The sequence below is a fragment of the Leuciscus leuciscus genome (assembly GCF_965113295.1).
Source record: "Leuciscus leuciscus genome assembly, chromosome: 1".
NCBI lineage: Eukaryota > Metazoa > Chordata > Actinopteri > Cypriniformes > Leuciscidae > Leuciscus > Leuciscus leuciscus.
Genome location: NC_138725.1, coordinates 40796098 through 40810750, shown reverse-complemented (window position 1 = coordinate 40810750; position 14653 = coordinate 40796098). Strand labels below are relative to the sequence as shown.

The 14653-nt window shown below is 39.4% G+C and overlaps 1 long non-coding RNA gene across 1 annotated transcript in view; it reads right to left on the bottom strand.

Moving 5' to 3' along the window:
- LOC309508153 overlaps nt 1-14653 on the bottom strand; it is a 54472-nt gene that overhangs the window by 4023 nt on the left and 35796 nt on the right. Inside the window, exon 2 of the long non-coding RNA XR_014209417.1 lies at nt 2043-2132. This is a non-coding gene — a long non-coding RNA (uncharacterized lncRNA). The remainder of the gene's footprint in view (nt 1-2042; nt 2133-14653) is intronic.

Sequence of the window (14653 nt, the reverse complement as noted above, 5' to 3'; positions counted from 1 at the left end):
CACTCACTCACTCACTCACTCACTCACTCACTCACTCACTCACTCACTCACACTCACTCACTCAACCTCACACTCACTCACTCTCACTCATTCACTCAACCTCACTCACTCACTCACTCACTCACTCACTCACTCACTCACTCACTCACTCACTCAACCTCTCACTCACTCACTCAACCTCACACTCACTCAACCTCACTCACTCAAACTCGCACTCACTCACTCACTCACTCACTCATTCAACCTCACTCACTCAACCTCACACTCACTCACTCACTCATTCAACCTCACTCACTCAACCTCACACTCATTCACTCACTCAACCTCACACTCACTCAACCTCACACTCACTCACTCAACCTCACACTCACTCACTCAACCTCACACTCACTCACTCAAACTCACACTCACTCACTCACTCACTCACTCACTCACTCACTCACTCACACTCACTCACTCAACCTCACACTCACTCACTCTCACTCATTCACTCAACCTCACTCACTCACTCACTCACTCACTCACTCACTCACTCACTCACTCACTCACTCACTCAACCTCTCACTCACTCACTCAACCTCACACTCACTCAACCTCACTCACTCAAACTCGCACTCACTCACTCACTCACTCACTCATTCAACCTCACTCACTCAACCTCACACTCACTCACTCACTCACTCACTCACTCACTCATTCAACCTCACTCACTCAACCTCACACTCACTCACTCACTCACTCACTCACTCACTCACTCACTCACTCACTCTCACACACACACACACACACTCACTCACTCACTCACTCACACTCAACCTCACTCACTCACTCACTCACTCACTCACTCACTCACTCACACTCACTCACTCAACCTCACACTCACTCACTCTCACTCATTCACTCAACCTCACTCACTCACTCACTCACTCACTCACTCACTCACTCACTCACTCACTCACTCACTCAACCTCTCACTCACTCACTCAACCTCACACTCACTCAACCTCACTCACTCAAACTCGCACTCACTCACTCACTCACTCACTCATTCAACCTCACTCACTCAACCTCACACTCACTCACTCACTCATTCAACCTCACTCACTCAACCTCACACTCATTCACTCACTCAACCTCACACTCACTCAACCTCACACTCACTCACTCAACCTCACACTCACTCACTCAACCTCTCACTCACTCACTCAACCTCACACTCACTCAACCTCACTCACTCAAACTCGCACTCACTCACTCACTCACTCACTCATTCAACCTCACTCACTCAACCTCACACTCACTCACTCACTCACTCACTCACTCACTCACTCACTCACTCACTCATTCAACCTCACTCACTCAACCTCACACTCACTCACTCACTCACTCACTCACTCACTCACTCACTCACTCACTCACTCACTCACTCACTCACTCACTCACTCAACCTCACACTCACTCACTCAACCACTCACTCAACCTCACACTCACTCAACCTCACTCACTCAAACTCGCACTCACTCACTCACTCACTCACTCATTCAACCTCACTCACTCAACCTCACACTCACTCACTCACTCACTCACTCACTCATTCAACCTCACTCACTCACTCACTCACTCACTCACTCACTCACTCACTCACTCACTCACCCTCACTCACTCAACCTCACTCACTCAACCTCACTCACTCACTCACTCACTCACTCACTCACTCACTCATTCAACCTCACTCATTCAACCTCACTCACTCAACCTCACTCACTCAACCTCACTCACTCAACCTCACACTCACTCAACCTCACTCACTCAAACTCGCACTCACTCACTCACTCACTCACTCACTCACTCACTCACTCATTCAACCTCACTCACTCACTCACTCACTCACTCACTCACTCACTCACTCACTCAACCTCACTCACTCACTCACTCAATCTCACACTCACTCACTCACTCACTCACTCACTCACTCATTCAACCTCACTCACTCAAACTCGCACTCACTCACTCATTCAACCTCACTCACTCACTCATTCAACCTCACTCACTCACTCACTCACTCACTCACTCACTCACTCACTCACTCACTCACTCACTCACTCACTCACTCACTCACTCACTCACTCAACCTCACTCACTCAAACTCGCACTCACTCACTCACTCACTCACTCACTCACTCACTCACTCACTCACTCACTCACTCACTCAACCTCACTCACTCACTCAACCTCACTCACTCACTCAATCTCTCACTCACTCAATCTCTCACTCACTCACTCACTCACTCACTCATTCAACCTCACTCACTCAACCTCACACTCATTCACTCACTCAACCTCACACTCACTCAACCTCACACTCACTCACTCAACCTCACACTCACTCACTCAACCTCACACTCACTCACTCACTCAAACTCACACTCACTCACTCACTCACTCACTCACTCACTCACTCACTCACTCACTCACTCACTCACTCACTCACTCACTCACACTCACTCACTCAACCTCACACTCACTCACTCTCACTCATTCACTCAACCTCACTCACTCACTCACTCACTCACTCACTCACTCACTCACTCACTCACTCACTCACTCACTCACTCAACCTCTCACTCACTCACTCAACCTCACACTCACTCAACCTCACTCACTCAAACTCGCACTCACTCACTCACTCACTCATTCAACCTCACTCACTCAACCTCACACTCACTCACTCACTCACTCACTCACTCACTCATTCAACCTCACTCACTCAACCTCACACTCACTCACTCACTCACTCACTCACTCACTCACTCACTCACTCACTCACTCACTCACTCACTCACTCACTCACCTCACTCACACTCACTCACTCATCACTCACTCACTCACTCACTCACTCACTCACTCACTCACTCACTCACTCACTCACTCACTCACTCACTCACTCACTCACTCAACCTCTCACTCACTCACTCAACCTCACACTCACTCAACCTCACTCACTCAAACTCGCACTCACTCACTCACTCACTCACTCATTCAACCTCACTCACTCAACCTCACACTCACTCACTCACTCACTCACTCACTCACTCATTCAACCTCACTCACTCAACCTCACACTCACTCACTCACTCACTCACTCACTCACTCACTCACTCACTCACTCACTCACTCACTCACTCACTCACTCACTCACTCACTCACTCACTCACTCAACCTCACACTCACTCACTCAACCACTCACTCACTCAACCTCACACTCAACCTCACACTCACTCAACCTCACTCACTCAAACTCGCACTCACTCACTCACTCACTCACTCATTCAACCTCACTCACTCAACCTCACACTCACTCACTCACTCACTCACTCATTCAACCTCACTCACTCAACCTCACACTCACTCACTCACTCACTCACTCACTCACTCACTCACTCACTCAACCTCACTCACTCAACCTCACTCACTCACTCACTCACTCACTCATTCAACCTCACTCATTCAACCTCACTCACTCAACCTCACTCACTCAACCTCACTCACTCAACCTCACTCACTCAACCTCACTCACTCAACCTCACTCACTCAACCTCTCACTCACTCAACCTCACTCACTCAAACTCGCACTCACTCACTCACTCACTCACTCACTCACTCACTCACTCACTCACTCACTCACTCACTCATTCAACCTCACTCACTCACTCACTCACTCACTCACTCACTCACTCACTCACTCACTCACTCACTCAATCTCACACTCACTCACTCACTCACTCACTCATTCAACCTCACTCACTCAAACTCGCACTCACTCACTCATTCAACCTCACTCACTCACTCACTCACTCACTCACTCACTCACTCACTCACTCACTCACTCAAATTCACACTCACTCACTCAACCTCTCACTCACTCAACCTCACTCACTCAAACTCGCACTCACTCACTCACTCACTCACTCACTCACTCACTCACTCACTCACTCACTCATTCAACCTCACTCACTCACTCACTCACTCACTCACTCACTCACTCACTCACTCACTCACTCACTCACTCAACCTCACTCACTCACTCAACCTCACTCACTCACTCAATCTCTCACTCACTCACTCACTCACTCACTCACTCACTCACTCACTCACTCACTCATTCAACCTCACTCACTCAAACTCGCACTCACTCACTCATTCAACCTCACTCACTCACTCACTCACTCACTCACTCACTCACTCACTCACTCACTCAAATTCACACTCACTCACTCAACCTCTCACTCACTCACTCACTCACTCACTCACTCACTCACTCACTCAAATTCACACTCACTCACTCAACCTCTCACTCAACCTCAAACTCACTCAAACTCACTCACACGCACACACACAGACACAATGATTCATTAGAAACATTCTGAAAAAGTTCAAAACCCAAAAGTAATAGTTGCATGCACGGCCCAGTGTGAAAACTCCCGTCTCAACAACAGCTGATACATTCTCGCTTCCCAACCCCCATCCTGACACACATAGCTCCTCTATTCCCGCTGCCCCTCCCTGCAGTGCCCTTGGCAGTGTTCGAGGCCGTCAGGTCTTTACATAACCGCTCTGGCCTCCGACAAGGTGTTACAGTAACACGTTTCTCCCCGGTGCATGTGAACTCGCTGTCACATGGGGACGGCTTAAGCCGTGTCCCTCCCTCAGGTGTTTGAATTAAGGGCGAGTAATTCGGCATGTAAACGAGGGCTGGCCGTGTAAGCCGACACCTCTGACTGTTGGGCAGAGCCGGACGGAAGCCATTAATATAACCTCAAGGTCTTTCCCTCTCCCTTTCTGCTCTCTGGAGTGAAGTAAGGTTACCGGGTTTTATTGTGAGGTTGTTTGACTTTGCATGCCGTTGAACAAAAACATAAACAAAATCAGTTCTGTGTTTTAAATATGGAGAGAAGTGATGTTTGGTTTAGTTTTGTAATGTTGCCATTTCAGTCAAACATTAACTTTTCAGATCATCTAAGGTTATCAGTGGTAGCCCTGCCTTTACAAAGTAAGCACACTGACATCACCAGCATTTCAACACGAATTCTGTCATTTCTAAATCTGTATTTAATGGTTTTTTTTGAAAACTGTGGGTGACTTTTCCTTTTCCTTGATTGGATGGTTGTGGTTTGCTGTTGGTTGACCTCATGTGTGTGACAGGTTGCCCTGCCCTCACACCAGTAAACACATCATCAGAGAAGAGAAGAGATGAGCTGCAAGAGGGAGGGGAAATTATTTTGATTAAAGATTATGAGGCACATGAATTTAAAAAATGGGTACCTGTCAGTCTGCAGGTTTTGACAAAATTGAGAACTTCTAAAGTCTAAGTTCTATACTTCATAACTTTGCTCAGTTTACAATGGGATAAAGTTTTAATATAGGTTATAGCTGTTTTTTTGTTTGTTTGTTTGTTTGTTTTTTGATAACCTACGGTTATACCGCATCATCTGACTTTTTGAACTGGGGCATGTTTGTTTACTAACCGAGTTTGTTACAAACCAAGGTCACAATTAGGTTAACATCCATTAGCCTGCTTTTTTGGGGTTCTTAGTTAACAATAGTTAATGTAACACAACAGCTCCGTGTCAACACGTAAAGTGTTTACATGTGTGAGCTAGAGATGATTCACCTGATCCAAATATATTAAGATCTGTTACGGTAAACGGTGAGATAATGTTTAGTGTGTTTCCCCTCATTCTTCTCTGTCGTAGTCACGTGTGCTTCGCAAACATAATGCTACACTTGGCTTATTTCCTCATGACTTCACCTGATAGCGCTTATGGTTTACTGAAACTGTTTATGCTGTCTCTCTCTTATCCCTTATTTGGCTCTGAACACAGTTGTTGTTGTGAAATGGAGATAAGGCTTTGAGTTGAATTATTAACAAATCAAAGTCCGGGTGCAGCCCGAGATGTAAGCAGGTCAACGGGGACACGTGAGAGGAAAACTATTCAACCTGCAAGAAAACCTTGTCCCTTGGCCAGCCGCCATGTAAGCAAAGACGCAGTGCTAAAAGATTCACGATTCTGTGAAATTAAATTGATAAATGAAATGCAAAAAGCACATTTGGAAAGCTCAATCGCTGGTGATTCACAATTTTGTTTCCTTGTACTTTGCAATTGTATATTTCCTCAAACATTTGAGTAATAATTCCCCTGAATTTCATCACAAAATTTTTTCTACGTATATCGTCATCTGAAATATGAAAGCACATTCAGGTTTAGAAGGAAGTCATTTATTCATTTGAATTGCAGAAACTAAACAACAATATAATGAAGTTGACACATAGGCTACTGTATGCAGGGCCGTAACCAATCGAGGCAACCCCAATAATTAGAAATCCCCCCCGCCATATTTATTATTCTTAATGCCACTCTGCTCCATTATAAACCATTCTGTTTGTTATTAGAATGACAAAAAGTTTTAAGATACCTTTTCAGGCTGGACGAGTTTAAGGTCTCTGCTGAACAAAAGTGGGCGTTTCTAAATTTGTGGGCATTTTCAAACTGTTGGGTGTTCCTAAATCATGTATTGAAAATGAAGCCCCTTAACTGACCCCACACGTTAACACAATCGCCACTGTGATGTGAGCAAATCAGGTTACACAGTCGAAAACGTCCCTCTGTTATGGCCTATCTGGTAACTCCCATTCCTGTCCTGGTCTGCCTCAGCAGCATAACAGCGCTCGTCAATGTCCAAATGATTGAGATGGCCAATCAAATCAAAGAAGGCGTGCCTTACTGTTCACAGAAGATGAATGCAAATTCCAATGTTACACTTTTAGTTTTAGTTGTGAAAGAGTGCATGGTAAGATTTAAGTGGCTAAATATTGAATATTACAACTGTTTTATGACAGAAATGGTAAACGACTGACAGTAATGTCCTTCAAATTACTCAACTTCATAAAATTGGGTCATTGATTTGAAAATGCTATAATTTGATTCATAAAGCCTAATTCATAACTGAATGTGATGACAAGAAATGTTTTACACATGCGTTTAAGAGTGAAGGTGTGCATATTTTAAAATAAAATATTATTTGCAAATAGTTTACATTGATTATTTCACAACTACAATTAGATGTATCATGCTGTTATTTATTTTTCTTTACTCCCTTAAATTTCTTTTAAAAAACAAAATGAAAACTTTGCCCCCCCTCCCCCCAGTCGATAATGCTTGTTACTCAACTAATAAAAAAAGTATTTAAAATAGTGATTTGAGCTGAAATTATTTCACGAGAGATCTGTAGGAATTAAGTAAATTATTCAGTTTAGCTGCGACATATCGAAAAAATACAGCAATTCACCAATCATAATCAATTAATATTTTTGTTACATACAGTAGTTTTGTTATGCTCTTTTTTTTCAGGATGCATTGAATAGAAAGTTTAAAAGAACAACATTTATTTGAAATGGATATCTTTAGTATCAGAGCAAGTTTTGACTGATTAATCACTATGAATGTAAAAGTGTTGAAACGGGGGATATTCATATTTTACATTTCACTTTTATATTGCATGTTTATTTCTTACCATTGTTGAGATGTGTAGTGCTGGCTTGCCAATAATGAACTAATTTGAATTGAATCTTGTTTTTGTTACTTGACATCAGAAAAGCCATCTTGAATAAAACAAGTGGTGTTGGATGTTGCAATATAAGAGCACATGTTTTGAATCACAAAAACATGGAGTAAATTTCTACAGTGTGTTTTTAGAGCTTCCTTGATGTCAAACAGATGGTATACGCAGATATGGAAGGATTTGGGCTGTTCTATGAATAGATCCATGTCTAGATAGTTTTTTTTTTCTGGGAATGTACTGTACGATCTAAGAAGTTGTGGTTATGAATTAGAAAAATGTTCTTAGAAAATGCACAAATGATAAATGGAACCAGTTCTGAACAAGAAAAACCTCCCAGGCTCATGTGGCTCTGCAAAAATGCTTGTTATTTGCCCTTTCACCTATAAAGGAAGCACCACTTGTTTAGTCTGCTGCCTGAGCTCTCATCACTTTCTCTTTATAAGCAGGTGCTGCCTGTTTGAGTCCTTTTATGCTAAGCTAACGTTTTGCAGTGAATGACCTTTGACCTGTATGAAATGTCATATTAACTCACAGTGACAGCTGTAGGATTAATAATATATGCCAGGAGAGAATATGATGTAGAATATATGTATGATCTTTATTGTAGACAGCTGTTCACTTGGCCATCACCAGTGTTTATTTTAAAATATTTATATTTAATTGTATTTTGATTAATTAAATGCTACATTGGTCAACAGAACACTATTGTTCAGATGTTTCAGTTCAGTGAGGGTTTTGTGTGTGAAATTGTTACAATTTAAAATACCTTTTTTTATTTTATTTTAATTTTAAAATGTAAAATTAACACATTTTGTGAGTGAACGCAAAGTTTCTCAGGGGAACTAAAACATTTTGAGAGTGACTGCAATGTTTCTTGGGGAAACACAAGACATTTTGCGAGCGAACGCAAAGTTTCTTTGGGAAACTAAAACATTTTGAGAGTGACCGCAAAGTTTCGTGGGGCAACGCAAAACATTTTGCAAGTGAGCGCAAAGTTTCTTTGGGAAACTAAAAAATTTTGAGAGTGACCGCAAAGTTTCGTGGGGCAACGCAAAACATTTTGCAAGTGAGCGCAAAGAACATTTATTCGACTTTTTAAAATATATATATATTTTTTTTTTTAATTGTCATTTATAAACTTTTGCGACATTATAAATGCCTTTACTGTCACATTTAATTAACTGAATGCATCCTCGCTGAGTAAAATTATTACTTAAGTAATACTAATTAATTTAAAGTTATTTCTTTCTTTCTAAAAAAAACAATTCTAAAGTGCACTGGTTGATTGACAGGTGAGTAGGGGGTCCATCCATAGTCTAGGCTTCTTTTTTTTTTTTTTTTACTAGTCCTTTGATTTTAGCTGGTCATACCGCCCGCCACTAGTAAAGTCTGTTGGCTATTTCTCATGTGGGGTCTTTCATCACCTGACAACACCTGTCGTGAGTCATAATGTCTGACTAGCACTTTGAGAAGAGTATGAAGAGTTTTTCATCAAGAGTTGCACAATCTAGAATGAGAATGTTGCAAACACACAGAGCTTTCTCTTGAGCCTTAAATCTTTTCTTCATGTACTCCATTAACCCTGTCCCCCCCCCCCTTTTTCTTTTTTTTTAATCTCTTCAGGATATGAGTTGGACTCTGAAAAATCTGTAAAATGCGGGCAGTGATGAAAGAGACATTTAGGGAGCGTGAGAGAGATGCTCTATCGCCAAGCCTGCGGTGAACATAAGCATAGCTCAGAATCTTCAAACCACTCAGAGGTCTGCGTTTTGCCAAATTACTTGCAGTGTTCGCCAATAGGTTTTCCTACAAGGGTCGTCAAACCTGACCTGTACATATGCAATACATCTGCTTTAAAAATGAAAAATAAAACCCAGATTCCATTGGTTGTACATTTCAGCTAGAGGAAAAATAATAATGTGGTTTTCCTGTAGGCTACATACCTTTCCTTTTAGTGTACTTGCTGTATATGTGCTGTGTGCTTTTTGTGGTCTATATTTTTTCAACAGGCATTAATGCTTCCTGCATGTTTAAAATATCACGATTAAGGTTCAAAAGAGAGAGTTATAATAGCTGTAGCTGTAAGCCGTGTGCGTTGAAGACTCGAGACTCATAAAACGGAGGCTGTCTGACATGACCAGCTGGGCCTCTCCTCTCCTAAAATGCCAGCTTTCACATTCCATGCAGAACACCGGAAAACATCCACCCATCCCTCATCCCTTCTTCCATGTCATGCACCCTGCATCTATTCCCTTTCTGTCCTTCACTCTTTCAAGAAACCGTTTTTCTTTCCTTTATTTTACATGTATATGTTATAATGTATCAATACACATTCATATATTATATATATGTCAAAAACTTTTTGAAAGTAGTATCTTATGCACACCAACGCTGCACTTTTTAAATAAAAAAATACAGTACAAATTGTGGAGTATGATTTACAATTGAAAAGATTTAAAAATAAAGCTTTTGTGATAATATTTTACAAACTTCTTTCAAAAAAATGAGAAAATCTTAATTATTCCAAACTTTGTAGAGAGAGTGTGTGTGTGTCCTGGTAAACCCTATGGGACATTTTTGGTCCCCATTTGGAAAACGGTTGACTAAGTAATGGTTTTTGAAAATGTACAAATGCAGAAAGTTTTCTGTGATGGGTAGGTTTAGGGTTAGGGTATAGAATATACAGTTTGTACAGTAGGCCTATAAAAAAATCATTAAGTCGTTGGAAAGTCCCCATAAAACATGGAAACCCAAGGTGTGTGTGTGCTCATTTAGCTATACTTGTGAGGGCCAAATGTCCTCATATTTCACTGGTAATTTGACTGTTTCTTTTAAAATAAACAACCAATATATTGCTGAAAAAAGATTTAAACATATTATTTAGTATTTGCATAAATATATTTTCCTTCATTTTTTATTATTATTTCCTATCTTAATGTCTTCATATTTATTTGTTAATTCATCTAAAACGGGGCAATGTACATTAACATCAACATTCAAATAAATGTAAATGTATAGCCTACGCCAGTTATGTCAGTCCATGAGTTACGACAGTCCATGTATCCAAAGCTGGAAATGGATTTTCTTGCCCCTTGATGTAGGTTTTGTAATACTTTGGTATTTGAAGATTTAAAATAAATATATTCTCAATTAGAAAAAAAAAAAGAAAGCTCCACTGTTCACAACATATGCCATCATATTTTGGCTGAAAATACATAGTTTAACTGTACAAGGAGAAAATATCGCAGGGCAAATAAATGTCAACACTGTGCCGAGCAAGACAGACGACAAGATAAGTGCTCTGGCTGTGCCAGAAATTTGTTGTAGGCTATTTCACAGAAAAGCGAGACATGTGCTCCGCCTTAAAATGCACTCTAGGATTCCTAGAAAAACGATTCCAGTTCACTGGAAAGAGAGCAGAGAAGGGAGGAACGAAAGAAAGGGAGATGGAACACAGAACGAATCGGAATGCCCATGTCTGCTGCTCGTTTGGCCACGCCCCTTCTTTTGAGCTGCGTTATGACTGGCTGCCCTCTCGTTGCCATGACGAGTGGGTTCACTTGAGGTTCTGTGTTCGCGAGAGGAGGTGACGGCCAGAATGGGAGGAGTTGACCTACATTCTGCTGTAGCCTCTGAACTGCCTAGCCAGTGTTGAATAAAAACATTTAACACGCCACACTAACGCTTATATATACAAAGGCCGTGATCCAGACGGCTTTTGGAAAGTCTATTCAGGGCTTTTTAAGTGGGAACATCTTTTTAACAGGACAGCACATCATTCTGAAGGGTCCTTCAAAGTGACCGTTACAGGAAGGTGTGCTATCCTATCCGGTCAAAACATTAAACAATCCCATAAGGCTTTTCACTGGAATCAAGGTTGAGTGTCATCGCTGTTTGCAAAATAAGGAAACTATAAAATTGTGAATTGCACTCATGTGTAGCCTACTTGCGTAAACAAATAATATTGCGATATTGTGAAATGTCATTTACTCTCCGACTATAAACACAGTTTATAATTCCTATTTCCTAAACCAATTTAGAGAGTCTGCTTTACAATGTTTTTATGGAGTTTTACAAAGGAAAAACAATGTTTGTGTCAAATAACCCCTTAAAAAATAAAAATAAAAATATATATAGTCAAAAATATACATTTTAATTACTTTTTCATTTTTTGAAATTTAAATACAATACACTAAAAAGTTGCTGCCTTAAATTAAGTACAATGAATTTGGATGTTTAAGTCATTTCAACCTAAATTACATAAAACTGACTTAAATGAGTTGAAAATTGCTTAACTTTTTTTTATTTAAATAGTTAAAACATTGTAAAAACATATGTTGTCATAACTAATTGATCATATCATTTTTTAGTGTAATTATATAAAGTATTTCTTACTTAAATAATTCGATTTTTTCCCCTGCTTTTAGCTTTTTATTTTTTCCATTAGGCTCTCAATGGGCATACACTTGAAATCTTAATAAAGAATTATTATGATTATTAATTATTTGATTATTATTTTCTGCTTCCAAGACCCAAAAACACAAAAATATTGCCATAAATTGCACAAGCCCAATAATATGCAAAATTGAACACATGGACTGAACAAGAAAATATTATAAGACATTTTAATAAAATAAATATGTAATTTTATTTAAATACATTATTTCTATTAAATCTACTAAATTATATATATATAATTTTTTTTTTTTAGGACATGTTTGTGCTTGTTTAGCTTTGCAAATATTTAAGAAGGAATTTAATTAGGAATGAATGCTGTCTGTCTGTCTCTCTTCTGCTTAATGCTCATCCTGTTCTGTGTAGCACCTGTTGATGTTTTAAAGAGTCATCATGACAGGAATGTTCCTTTACCAGCTGTTGTTCTGTGTAAGGTGTGTATGTGTTTCCTCATTCACACAGAACTCCGTCGGTTACGGGTCAGTCTGCTTGTGCGGATCAAAACTGTAATACTAGAGAATGTGAGTCAGACTTGTACAACAGTGTCAAGTTATAAAGGCACGGATAAACAAGTCATTAAGCTCTCCGTCCGCCATCCACGTTCCCTTGCCTCACGTGGGCCATCTGACCTAATTTCAGGATACAAATAGGAAAATGAAAACAAAAACAGCTGGAGTGATATTTCTACAGTAAACGCAGAACTCACATTGGCACAAAGCCAGTTAAACTATTGAAAAGCTGATCTCTACTTCCTTATATGAGACATTGTGCATATATAAACACAGACAATCTCTCTCACACACACATTCATCATGAGAGGCTTGCATAAAAACTGACTGTGTTGTGCAATCTGTCTGAGCTGCTTGTTTTTTATGTATATTTACTTACTGTATTACGTAAACCAAGCTAGAACCATAATGGGAAGAACAGCAAGGGTTTTTATCATTAGCTTAGGCATATTTTATGTAACTTAAGACTGCATTTGTTTTACATTTACATTATGCAAATGAAGACTGTCATGAAAAAGGAAACTCTCAGTAGTTGAAACAGTGACTCATTCTCATCTAAATGAAATTTTCAAAGCTGAAGCTCAATATAGCTGATCAGATTTTTTTTTTAAACATTAACATTATAAAAACATTTTAAACTGTTTTAAAATAAAACACTAGCAATAAAAGTATTTTAATATTTTTTTCAATAAATATTATATATATATATATATATATATATATATATATATATATATATACAGTATATATAAAATAAAAAATAAAAAAATAAATATATTATTATTATTATTATACATTTTTTTGCAAACTTGTATGTTAGATGCGATTGAGCAAATTAATACCTTAGTACATTTTAACAGCATCCTCCTCCTCTGAACTTTGACTTTTAAAATAAAATCCTACAATTTACAAGTTTTTAACATCGATAACATTAATGAATTTACAAAAATATATTTATTTATTGCCTTGCATTTGTTTTGCACAGTTTTTAGACCTTGTACTCACCGTTTCTGTAAAACTAACTGAATAAAAATAAGTCAGAAGTGTGCATGGTCCACACATTACATGTCATTATAGGAGGGATAAACGGGAAGGTGAAAAACAGAAGGTGGGGGAATGTTTTTGGCTTCAGGAAGGAAACTGAGCAGGACGAGATATAGTCCATGTTTATGTTTTGAATTATATCCAAACACATAAAACCCTTTCCTCTCATATTAAACTCGCCTCTCTTAATCTCAAGGCCTCATTGCTTTCTTTCTTTGTTATATTGTTATTAATGTACCGATACTTGCATAATGAGAAAAAACAACAACTGTTATTAGTATTTATAGCCCAGTTTCCAGGCAGAGGCAGATTTTTATTGCCATGTGCATAATGTTTGCAAACTGACAATAAAATTATTGTGTTTTTAATATACAAAAAGTATCGGACACTGCTAAAAGATCTACTAGAATATAATTTCGTCAGAATACATTCTAAAAGGCTGTTAATGAATAATACTGGGCCATGCAAACCAACCAAACCTTGACCCTTTAGTGTCCGTGACTCCATAACACATCCGAAGCATATCCTGCACTACTGATTAAACATAAATGATTGATGATGGGCAGTTGTTTGTAATAGGGATTGTAAAATATGATTTGGGGTCACAGATTGTGGAGTAAAAAAGTCAGGTCAACAGTCAACAGGGAGTGCCGTGTGTGATCGGTGTGATGACATGCTTGTGTTTGTCTGTGTGGGTGGAGGACACACTGCAGCAGGTCAAACGCTTTTGTTTAGCGTTTAGTTTTTGTCTTAGTTGCATAAAAAGGCCTTTCAAAAACATATCAGCCCAAAACAAAAAGTATTACGTACTACCGTTTTTCTTTGGACATTTACATATGTACAGGTGTACTCTTTGAAGTACACTCTAAATGTGGATATGAATATAGATACTAACATCAATATGGCAATCGCTCACAATCAATCACACTCTTAGAAGAAAAGGTTCTATATAGAAGCTTAAAGGGTTCTGTTCTGTCATGTTCTGTCTTCCAGTCTGTTTTTCCACGGTAAGATCTTACGGATTT